This window comes from Rhinatrema bivittatum, unplaced genomic scaffold (genome assembly GCF_901001135.1).
Source record: "Rhinatrema bivittatum unplaced genomic scaffold, aRhiBiv1.1, whole genome shotgun sequence".
Lineage (NCBI taxonomy): Eukaryota > Metazoa > Chordata > Amphibia > Gymnophiona > Rhinatrematidae > Rhinatrema > Rhinatrema bivittatum.
In genome coordinates, this window is record NW_021821020.1 from 76,780 (window position 1) to 88,737 (window position 11,958).

An 11,958-nucleotide genomic window follows, 5' to 3' on the forward strand; every position below is an offset into this window, starting at 1 on the left:
TCTGAGCAAGAGGAAGCATGTGTATGTGTGTAAGCACGTATGCCTAAAGAGAGAGGGAGCGTGTGCATGAATGTGTGTGCATGAAAACGTGTGCCTGAGAGAGAGGGAGCATATGTATGAGAGTGTGTGTTTAAGAATGTGTGCCTAAGAGAGAGGAAATGTGTGTCTGAGTGTGTATATGTGTAAGCACGTGTGACTGAGAGACAGGAAACATGTGCATGAGTGTGTGTAAACGTGTGCCTGAGAGGAAGTGTGAGCATATGTGCCTGAGAGAAAGGTAGCATGCGTTTGAGTATCTGTGTGTGTGTGTGAGCATGACTTCCTGAGAGAGAGGAAGCGTGTGTTTGAGTGTCTGTGTGTGTAAGCATGTGTGCCTGAGACAGCAAGCATGTGTATGAGTTTCAATGGCTTTTTAATGTAGCCCACTGTTGTTCCACTTCACCCATCTCCTCCCAGCCTTCTGGGTCTTCCTCAAGATATTTTCACATTTTAACAACGTCTGTATTTCTGTAATCCATGACCTTGATCTTCATGAGACTTCTCTCCCTCTTTAACTGCTCTATCAAACCATTCTGCCTGATGATCACTTCCATTTGTGAGCACACATTTGTCTAAGCAGAGCCTCTTGAAAGGCATCTACAATCTCTCCCTAGGCTCGCAGATTCTGCAGCAGGGATACTCTTCCAATTCACATGCGGCAGATTAAAATAACCACCAAGCAACACTTCTCCCGCCTTCCCCACCTTTTATGTCTTTGGCCAAATCTCTGCCCAGTTCTTCTGTCTGAGTAAGGGGCGAGTAGACCATCACACCAGGGTAAATGCAAGCAACCATCACATATTCTTAAGACAGCCCACAGCGCTTCCTCCTTCCCCCACATCTCCTGCATTTCAATTACTAGGATACTGTTTTTAACATAAAGAGCTACTCCTCCTCCTTTATTGCCCTTTCTATCGTTCCTGAACAGGTATAACCTGGGATGGGCCCTATCCCATTCCTGAGAGTCACTCAAGCGTGTATCCATGACGGCTACAATATCCCAGTCCGCCTCCACCGTCAGGGTCTGCAGATCTGGAACTTTGTGGTGAGTATTTGCGTCCAGAGCTTTCCAGCTTGCTGCTCTTCCCAGGCACCTTTTCTGCCCGCTTTTCATAAAGAGGACTGATTTTGTTCTTTTCTCCAGCCACTCCCTGGTTTTGTATGCGTTGGAGGTGACGTTTGCATCCATTGACTTTCTTCTGCCAGTTTACCTTAAATACCTGATGACCTATGTTAGTTCTGAAGTTCTCACGCTGGGCCCCTTTTCCCGCCACAGGCCAACGCCGGCCATATTTGCTGCATAGGCTTTTATTATTGCACGGGACAGTTAGAAAGCTCTTGCAAGGTCTGTTGGGAAGAGCTCTGTGCAGCCGCCGTGTAACTATGAGGCATTAATGGCTATCAGCGTGGCTGTGAATCAGTTGCTATCCGGTGATGAGGACCCAGGGATGGGAGGGGATAGGGAACCGAGGTTGGAGAAACGTCCGTCAGTTGGGTAGCGCTGACGGCGGGGCTTGAGAAAGCAGCGGGAGTTGCTGGGAGGCTCACGCGGTTTGCTAATCCTGGGAAAGGAAAGTTACCGCGTGCCAGCTGAGCATCTCTGGGGGGGGGGGGGGGGGGGGGGGGCACCTTAATAATTAGGGGCAGGTGGGCAACAGCGAGGCGGGGAATGTAGCGTGAATTGGGCGGAGCGCCGGGCTGGGTTACTCTTGCAATAGCCCACCCTGGCCTTGCTCTTGTCGTCGCCTTCGCTCGGGTGTCGCCTGCAGGCAGGCTCGGGGGATTGTTTATTCGTTCGGTTTCTAATTATCCCCAGCGGGCTGTGTTAATGCCGTGCAAACAAGAATACGTTGGTGTTTGGAAGGCGTCTGACAAAGGCAGGAAGGGGGAGGGGAGAGCGCAGAGGTTCGGCCTCCGTGATTTCCCCCAGCTGGCGCCACGGTTTGGATAATCAGCGGACTTTGTGTTGGATAAGCGGAGGCTCTGCCGCTGACCCTCTGAGTGTTCCGCAGGCGCCACTGGGCTCTGATGAGCGATTCACTCGCAATCACGGGGCATTTTTGTGTTCACCTCTTCTACCCTTCATCGTACTTTCGTTCCTCCCCCAATCCACGCGCTCTCACTTATCTACGCCACCTTCCCTGTTCCTTGTGCAGACTCCAGCCTTTTCCAGGCTCTTATTTATCTGCTCTCTCTTTATAGCGCGCTCCTCTGCCCCGCACCTCCTTTCTTACGGTCCTATCCCCCTCCACTCCCTTCGCATTTTCAAAGACCCAGCTGCCACGCAGCCCCTCTTCCACCACCTAGACTCGATGCGGGGTCTCTCTTGGGGGTGCTGGGGCCGGCTATGACCCATTTTGGCAGACATCATCAGTCACAACCCCTGCGAATCCCTATCAATAAGCCAAATTAAAAAAAAATCCGATATTATTTTTTTTGTAGATGAAGGAGGGTAAAAAGAAACCAGGAAAATATTCCACTGGAGAAAATATGAAGGGTAGATGCGATCTCAAGAAGTCATATATTTCATCCCCCCCCCGAAAAAAATACTCTAAAGGTAAAGCAATCCAGACAGATGTCTGTCTAAACTTTGAAACTCTACAGTGAGGAAGAATTTGCGTTCATCTAGCTCAAAAATGGTTTTGAATTTTACATCCACGTTTTTTACATCAGTAAAGGTTGCTCCCAAGGTAGATGGGCAGAATATCGTGGTTTGTAATCATCTGAAACTCTGGCGATTACCGGGGTAGAGTTTTGATTGCAATCATGGATTGAAAGTAAAAGATGTATGAATACTGCGACTTTTAAGGAGACCCGGATAGGATTTAAGAAACGCTGTTGTAGACCAATGAAGCACAGAGAGCTGGGCGTTAGCGAGCCCCTGGCTCTGTATCAATGTGGGTGTCGATGGTGAGAGAAGAGCTACAGTGCTAAGGATGAAGGTAGGCACTAATTCTTCATGTTGCACAGATATTTTCCATCTTCTGCATCAGGATATAGGATTGCTCCTTATTTAAAAGCATTTTTGTCCTTTGTGCTTTCTCCATACATTTATTTATATATATATATATATATATATATATATATATATATATATATATATAATTTGCTGCCAATCAGCTTTAATTTTTAGAATTGTTCTAGCTGGTGGTTTATCTGTTTGTTTGGTTTTTTTTTGTTATACTTGATATTCATAGTGCTTTAGTATCACAAGAGTGAGCAGGAATACCAACCAATGTGACTGAGGGATATAATATCTGCATTTCTCATATGTTATAGAAAACCATTAGAGACCTAATGATTGTGTTAAGCAGAGTTTAATTATAGGCACTGGGGCATCTGTAATTAAAAACTCCTTGACTTTTTTATGTTCTTTGTGTAACTCCAACCCAGGCTACCAATCAGGTGAAGAGTTTCACACTCAGGAACAGGGCTTAACCTTGGTCTCACCCTCACTCAACCCCAAGGACCTCTGTTGGGAGAAAAGATAAACCACCAAGGTCATGGATGTTATGAAGATGCCAGGACTCCAGAAGGGTGTTCCAAAACATGGCACCGGACACACATTCTTCTTGTTGCATTTCTGTTACAGAATATATCTATTTATTTATTTATTTGATTGAGGTTCTGCTTTTTTCAGGCACTTCAAAGTGGATTACATTAAGGTACTGTGGGTATTTCAAATCTGTATCTGTGCTCTCATGAGTTCTTCCATAGAGTCCCCTTTGTTGAGTTCTGGATCTTTAAAACTGTCCATGGGTATTGTAAATAGGTTCCTTCTAATTCTCTAAGGATTGCCCTTCCATACTGGATCCACTGCTTGGTCTTCCTCTTTCCTCAACTCTGTACCAGACTGGCACCTCCACTCTGTCTCCACTGGGCGAGCACCTGATTGGTAGCTCTCCTCCTGCAATTCACCACCCTAATATGGTATCAGATGGGTATCTACTCCTTCTACCAAGATATGCCAGATGGGCAACAGAGTCTCTCTTACTCAGTGACTAAGGAGTGACAGTAAATGCTTTCAAAACCTCAGCAACACCTCCATTCACAAAAATAAAACTCACGACTTCTAAAAATAAAATAACATCAGGATTTGTTTCATAAAGAGAAAGGCCCTAGAGGAACTGAGGCTTTCGTCCAGATATTAGATGACCTTGGCCCTCTCACGTGGATATTTATTTATTTGATGCTTTTATATACTGTTAGTCTGAAATACATTCATAACGGTTTACAAATAGATAAAACATAATTAACCAAAAAATTAATAAAAGAAAACAATAAAGTAAAATGAATAATTACATCAGCGAATTAAAATACTCTAATATAATAATACAATACAAGATAAAATAAAAGCAATAATATAATAAACAAAGTCAAGAACATCCAAGCAATTAAAATACATTCAGCTGGATAGGAAGGGTAGGACAAAATTCCCCTCCAAAAAGAAACCAAAATAGCAATAAGAGAAAAACAATAGCAGCCTAGCCATACTGAGGGAGATGGAGGCTATTATCTCACCCAAGGCTTATGCTTCTCACTAAGACCCTGGGCCTACAAATGGGGAACAGAAGGTAAAAAGCTGCTGCTCTCTCAGGGGCCGATGCAATACTGTGCACTCAGCCGAGTGCATTGTTTAACCCGAAGTTGGACGTGGGCTGTGTAGGCGCGTCCACATCCCCTTATACAATAAGAAGATTAGCGCCTCCACAACGCACGTCCAATGCATGGTGAAACTAATAGCACTTATCATATGCAAATGCATGTTGATGAGGCTATTGGTTAGTTACCCGAAATTTAAAAAAAAAATGTGTGTCCAATACGCACAGTTTTGTGCTCAGAAATCAACACCTGCCTAGGCGTTAATACTGCTTTTCTGTACATTCTCCGACACTGATAAATTCAGCATCCGTTTTCTTAGCCAGCAAACGGCTGTGGACAGCCAGCGTTTCCCGGGTGCACACTGTCAAGGAGGTGCTAGGGGCACGCAATCGACCCTAGTGCCTCCTTGACAGCACAACCCCTAATTAGAATATAGTATGGCGCCCCAAGAGAGGTGCCTGGGGGCGGGTTAGGAAAACGGGAGCTGAATACTCAGCACCTGCTTTCTGCGTGTTTTAATTGCATTGGCCCTTCAGTCTCTAAGTAAAACATGCACACAGATGCAAGGGGGGGGGTCACACTATGATATAGAATTAGGAATAAATCATTGCAGCAACCTCCAGTAGGGGGGGGGGGGGGTGCTGTGTCTGAGATGGTACATTCCTCTAACCCAGGGGGTGTTCAAACCGGTCCTACGAGCCCCCAGCCAGTCGGGTTTTCAGGATCCCCTTCATGAATATGCATGAGATTTATTTGCAGGCACTACCTCCTGTGAAAACCCGACTGGTTGGGGGGGGGGGGGGGCGCTCATAGGACTGGTTGGAGCCCATCTGCTCTAACCTTATGCTGCACTGCACGACCTTGCTCCTAGGCCAAAATCCTTAGCAGGGATCCTATAGGGCCCTCCCTTTGTACTCGGACTATACCAGTAATGAGACTTACAGTGCAAAAAGGTGTAGCTCAAAAGAGGTCACAGTGACTGACCAAGAAAGGACATCAAAGACTGAGACAAATATAACTGAATTATTATAGCAACATTATTATTCAGTCATTATGAAATCATCTTAAAAAGCACAGCAAATAGCCTGATGATGTCATCCAATTGATTGTTGCTCGCTAACTGAGGTTTTGCTTCCTTGGAAGATAATAATTCATTCTAATTTTATTCAACAATCATCTGCTGAACGTGAAAGAGAATCTCTGTCACAAAGCTAAAGTTTTGTGACTGCCCGTTTCCGCTGTGATCCTTCAGCACACGAGACCCATGCTGAAATACCCTAACTGTCGAGCAGATTGGAGGGGTGGGGATGGTGGCGGTGGTGATACTCGGGGGGAGGCAGAAACTTCTCAACGATTACATGCTTGAACAGGAGGTTGATTACCACTGCAGGCATGAAGGAAAAAAAAACAAACTATTGTGTCTCAGAGGAACCTGGATCACCTGGGCAGTCATCCTGAGAGGATTTAAAAGAGAGAGGGGAAAAAAAAACCTATAAAGCAAATTTTTTTTACATTTATAGATTGAAGTTCTCGCCAAATTTGAGGCAACTTAATCAACAAAAATAGTCGTACATAAAAACCATATCACAATCAATTTGTGATTGCTAAGAAGAATGTTATAAATACAACTTAAAGATCAACCAAATTATAAATAAATAAAAAAAATATATACATACAAATATATAAATACAAACCTACACACACAAACAAAAAAGCTCACAAAATAAAGAGTTTCACATGGGAATTATCTGTATGCACAATGTGGATTTTTGTTTGCTTTAAAATAAGTGCATGAATTCATTACACAAATAACTTTGTATGTACAAAAAAAGAGGCACCTCAAAGAGTGTTTTAGAGTTATGCTTACAAGTTTTGTGCACAACAGAAAATTTCAAAATCCTAGATGCACAAATGGCATCCATGTGTCACTTTGCACCACGCAGTCAAATGGGCAAAGTTACACGCATAATCTTAGAAGCACATCCCTCCAGTTTTCAAGCCATCTTTCCTGTTTGCCTTGGGTTGCAAAATCCAGGGGGGTTCTGTCCATGTTGAACTCTGCAGTTACGTGCACAACTGAAAATCTAGCCCATACAGTATTAGTTGACCATGGGCTAGCCAACACCGGCCATGAGTCTTATCAGAGTAGCTTCCATATGAGCATCATAAATGCTATGCTGAGCCAGAGCAAGATCCATTTAAGCCCAGTATCCTTTTCCCTGACAGTGGCCAGTCCAGGTCTCGAGTACCCAGTAGATCCAGATTGAAATGGAGCAGCCTGAGTTTTCTTGCTGCGGTCCAGGGTCACCTTTAAAGCGGTTGGTAACGCATTTCGGAGGTAACTTTAAAAGGAGTTTTGCATGTAAATGTAACATACTACCGTAGCAATTTAAAAGTCATTAGCGTGCGTAAAGTGCACTTGCGTGCAAATATCCTATGGATAATTCAATGGCATTTTTTTGTAGCAATTTTTAAAAGCCCACTTACACAGGTAAAGTGCATTGACACATGTAAGTGGGACTGGAGCGGGGAGGGTGAAGGGAGGAACCTGTAAGCAACGACAGTGAATTGCCCTAACCAGAAAGACAGCAGATCTGGACCCAGGGATGGGAGGTGTGGATAGCAGTAGGCATCAGAAATGAATTCCTGTCGCTGAGGACCTATGATGGTGAGCATGACAGTGCCACTTAAATGTATGGTAGTGCTGTTGGTTTCTTTTGGGTTGACAGCTGTGTTTGATAGATGCTTCTTTTTATGTTCTCGATTTTGGCCTGGTAAGCTTTTAATTTTGTGCACATGCTTATACCTAAGCCTGCATTAAGCTGTGTTTACCCTACATTTAAGTGGTCTGAGGCTTGAAGCAAGGTAACATCACAGTTATGCTATTCTGTCTTGGTATGTTTTACTCACTATTTGTTTGCATTTTTCTTATGTTTGCATTCCTGTAACCGGCTTAGAATTTTAGATAGTGTGGGCTATAAATTGTTTTAAATAAATCAATCACTTTTTTGTATATTTTAATAGTAATTTGTACAAATTTTGGCAAGGAAGTGCATTACTTCTTGGGACTGGGTTTAGTTGATTTGGGTTTTAGAGTGGGTCATTTCATAATTCAGATCCTGTCCTGGGTTGTTTTCAACTCACTTTTACTGCTTCTAGCTAAGTGAAATTGCCAGTTTAGCCAATAAAGCAATTTTATTAAACAGGAATTGAAAAGAAAGCTGCAATTTCATGTAAAACTAAAGATTTTAAAGCGTTGTTTATTTCCGAGAATCCATTTTTTCAGGGTTGCTCTAAAATCGGTTTGCCTTTTGATATGGAAAAGGTTTTCTGTGTAGCTCTCTGCATTCCCTCCGTGATGGAGAGCTCAGCGCCCACACACACACACAGCGAGAAGAAGCTGGAAGGTCCACACACTGCTCCGGGTCACCCAACAAATACCGCCACCGGCGCACAAACACGAGAGGAGCCGGAATGCCTGGAGTCTGCTGGCAGGTTGCTTTCTCACCATCTGCTAGAACTGGGAAGAGCCTGGGAGTGGAGAATTGAGCTCGTGTTTACAGCAGGTGCTCCTGGTTTAGACACGGAGGGCCGGGGACTTGGGTTTTTTTGTTTGTTTGTTTTCCATGTCTATTTTCCCCTCTGGCATTGTAAAACTTGTCATCAGAAAGGCAGCGAGAAAGAAACCTGGAGAGAGCTATTAAGGTTCAGTCATTCCTGGACCCCCAAGCCGCAGACAATGCCTCATTTCTAAAAGCTTCCTGGTGCCATTCCGGCCTTGTATCTTGCTATTGCTAATGGGCTATAAAAAAAAAGTCCTCAGATGATGGCCATGAGGCCAATGCCCCTTCCCCTACTTCTGCACAATACCCGGCAGGCCTGGAGGTCCCACTAGATGGTGCAGGAAGGTGCCCAGTTGCAGATCCATTGCCAGGCTAACTGGCATCTCGGGGTACTGGTCCAAAGAGCAGGGGATGATGTGGGCCCCCACGTGACGCTAGTGGTTGCGCGAGAGCTTAAAGCTTCTACAGCTATTCCACGGTGCACGAGTGCCCCACATCCACAGCCTCGCGTTCTGGGCAGTTGTCAGACTCGCACATCCCTTCCGATGGACCTGTCTAGGGACGCAGGGGTTGAAAGAGTCACTGACTCCTCTGTCCCGGCAGCACTTTCTTTTAAGCACTGCTCCCACGTCCAAGTCACCTGTAGGCATCAGAATGAGGTGGGCCACTCAGGCCCTGCCCTCACCAGGTTTTCCTGTCACTGAAGATCTTCCGTGTCTTGGCTTTTTTCTCAGCTAATGGCAGCATGGTCCGGATCTCTGACTTAGAGCCATGTGGCTGTCCCCAGTTTGGCACTGATCTTGTGAGACTGCAGCGCCTGTGTGAGTAGAGGCACCCGCACAGATATCCCAGTCTTGGTCTTGCAAGATCAGCGCAGCGCTCGCATGGCTACAACTCACAGAGAGCCATGTGGTGCCATTATTAATAGTTTGAAAATCTGGGGAGCAAGCCAGCAAAATATGGCTTACTGGGTGGGGAAGGTTGGAGACAGGCTTGCTGGGAGAGGGGGAAGTGTTAGTGGTGATCGCAGAGGCAGGGTGGCTGGCTGGGAGATGGGGAGTGGTATTGGTGGTGGTGGTAGAGGCAGGCTGGCTGGCTGGGAGAGCGAGTGGTATTAGTGGTGGTGGCAGAGGCTGGCTGGCTGGCTGGGAGATGGGGAGTGGTATTGGTGGTGGCAGAGGCTGGCTGGGAGAGGGAGTGGTATTGGTGGTGGCAGAGGCAGGCTCGCTGGGAGATGGGGAGTGGTATTGGTGGTGGTGGTGGTAGAGGCTGGCTGGCTGGGAGAGGGAGTGGTATTGGTGGTGGTGGCAGGCTGGCTGGCTGGGAGAGGGAGTGGTATTGGTGGTGGCAGAGGCTGGCTGGGAGAGGGAGTGGTATTGGTGGTGGTAGAGGCTGGCTGGGAGAGGGAGTGGTATTGGTGGTGGCAGAGGCTGGCTGGGAGAGGGAGTGGTATTGGTGGTGGTAGAGGCAGGCTGGCTGGGAGAGGGGAGTGGTATTGGTGGTGGTGGCAGAGGCAGGCTGGCTGGCTGGGAGAGGGAGTGGTATTAGTGGTGGTGGCAGAGGCAGGGTGGCTGGGAGAGGGAGTGGTATTGGTGGTGGCAGAGGCTGGCTGGGAGAGGGAGTGGTATTAGTGGTGGTGGCAGAGGCTGGCTGGCTGGGAGAGGGAGTGGTATTGGTGGTGGCAGAGGCAGGGTGGCTGGGAGAGGGAGTGGTATTAGTGGTGGTGGCAGAGGCTGGCTGGCTGGGAGAGGGAGTGGTATTGGTGGTGGTGGCAGAGGCTGGCTGGCTGGGAGATGGGGAGTGGTATTGGTGGTGGTGGCAGAGGCTGGCTGGCTGGGAGAGGGAGTGGTGGTGGCAGAGGCAGGGTGGCTGGCTGGGAGAGGGGGCAGTGTTAGTGGTGATCGCAGAGGCTGGCTGGGAGATGGGGAGTGGTATTGGTGGTGATTGCAGAGGCAGGCTGGCTGGCTGGGAGATGGGGAGTGGTATTGGTGGTGGTGGCAGAGGCTGGCTGGCTGGGAGAGGGACTGGTGGTGGCAGAGGCAGGCTGGCTGGCTGGGAGATGGGGAGTGGTATTGGTGGTGATTGCAGAGGCAGGGTGGCTGGCTGGGAGAGGGAGTGGTGGTGGCAGAGGCTGGCTGGCTGGGAGATGGGGAGTGGTATTGGTGGTGGTGGCAGAGGCAGGCTGGCTGGGAGAGGGACTGGTGGTGGCAGAGGCAGGGTGGCTGGCTGGGAGAGGGGGGCAGTGTTAGTGGTGATCGCAGAGGCTGGCTGGGAGATGGGGAGTGGTATTGGTGGTGATTGCAGAGGCAGGGTGGCTGGCTGGGAGAGGGAGTGGTGGTGGCAGAGGCAGGCTGGCTGGCTGGGAGATGGGGAGTGGTATTGGTGGTGGTGGCAGAGGCAGGCTGGCTGGGAGAGGGACTGGTGGTGGCAGAGGCAGGGTGGCTGGCTCGGAGAGGGGGCAGTGTTAGTGGTGATCGCAGAGGCTGGCTGGCTGGCTGGGAGATGGGGAGTGGTATTGGTGGTGGTGGCAGAGGCTGGCTGGCTGGCTGGGAGAGGGGGCAGTGTTAGTGGTGATTGCAGAGGCTGGCTGACTGGGAGATGGGGAATGGTATTGGTGGTGGTGGTGGCAGAGGCTGGCTGGCTGGGAGATGGGGAGTGGTATTGGTGGCAGTGGCTGGCTGGGAGAGGGAGTGGTTGGTGGCAGAGGTAGAGGCAGGCTGTCTGAGGTGACAGGCTTGCCAGCTAGTGAGGACAGGTGGAGGCTGGCTGTGTGTGTGTGAGAAAGCAGGCAGGATTGGGGGGGAGGGAATGAAAGAAAAAGAGGTAGGGAGGGAGATAGAGCTGGACCAGAGCCGGGGTAGAACACCTGCCTACCTCCCTCCCTTTAATCTGGATTTACGCTTGACACTGAACTCTGTCCCCCAAATCCTGGAACCTCCCTCTTCTTCTTCACCCATCTCCCATCCACCTCCCCATTCCAGATCCTCTCTCATTCTCCTCTCCCTCTCTCTTCCCTCTTGCCATCCTTGGTCCTCTGGGGGGAGCTGGGGAATAGAAAAAGAGAGAGAGAGAGAATGGGTGTGGTGATAGGGGGAGGGGAGCTGCACTCTGGCCCAGAGGTGGGTGTGTGTGTGGAGAGAGGGTTGGGGGTCGGGGTGCTGGGCAGAGGGCGTGGAGATAGAGAGGGGCAAAGTAGAGCCAGGGATGGAGCAGGATGTGTTGTGTCGGGGACCACTGAAGCCTTGGAGTTGTCCGCTAGCATGTACGGATCTCTGGTAGTCCTGCTCGTTGGGTTTTCCCAATAGGAGAGATGTTGGTGTTTTATGACCTGGTGAAATATTTGCAGTGCTGTCTTTTCATCGGTAGTTTTGTTGTTTGAGTCCTGGGAATCAGTGCTGCTAGGGGAGACAAATTTGCTACATCTGTACTAAACAGAGCACCTAATACCCAGCCTGACCAGTCAAGGCCAGTGAGAAGGGCTTACAGAACCTGGGACAGATGAGCATACAGGGAAAGTAAATCAGGAAAGAGAAGACAAAGAACACAGTTAAAATTTTAGGGGTTGGAGAAGTTTCTTTTGTAATGGACCCCTCACAAGAAAATAAAAATAACTTGAAACGGATTCTTTACTGCAGACATTTGTTTCCTGGGCAAGAAACAGCCCTCTACCACTGTTTAGTGGATAAAGAAAAGAAGGCACTAAGCCCTTAGTCCGCCATGAATCGCAAGCAGATGAAGGGATTGGAGAAGGCAC

At 48.2% G+C, this 11,958-nt stretch overlaps 1 long non-coding RNA gene across 2 annotated transcripts; it reads left to right on the forward strand.

Moving 5' to 3' along the window:
- Positions 1-776: 776 nt before the first annotated feature.
- LOC115082371 lies at positions 777-3,651 on the forward strand. 2 transcript variants are annotated; one of them, XR_003854150.1, is made up of 4 exons: positions 777-816; positions 968-1,084; positions 2,482-2,981; positions 3,433-3,651. It is a non-coding gene; the product is annotated as an uncharacterized LOC115082371 (long non-coding RNA). The 2 variants fall into 2 exon arrangements; XR_003854149.1 differs by lacking the exons at positions 777-816; positions 968-1,084 and having other exon boundaries at positions 1,934-2,981.
- Positions 3,652-11,958: the final 8,307 nt, after the last annotated feature.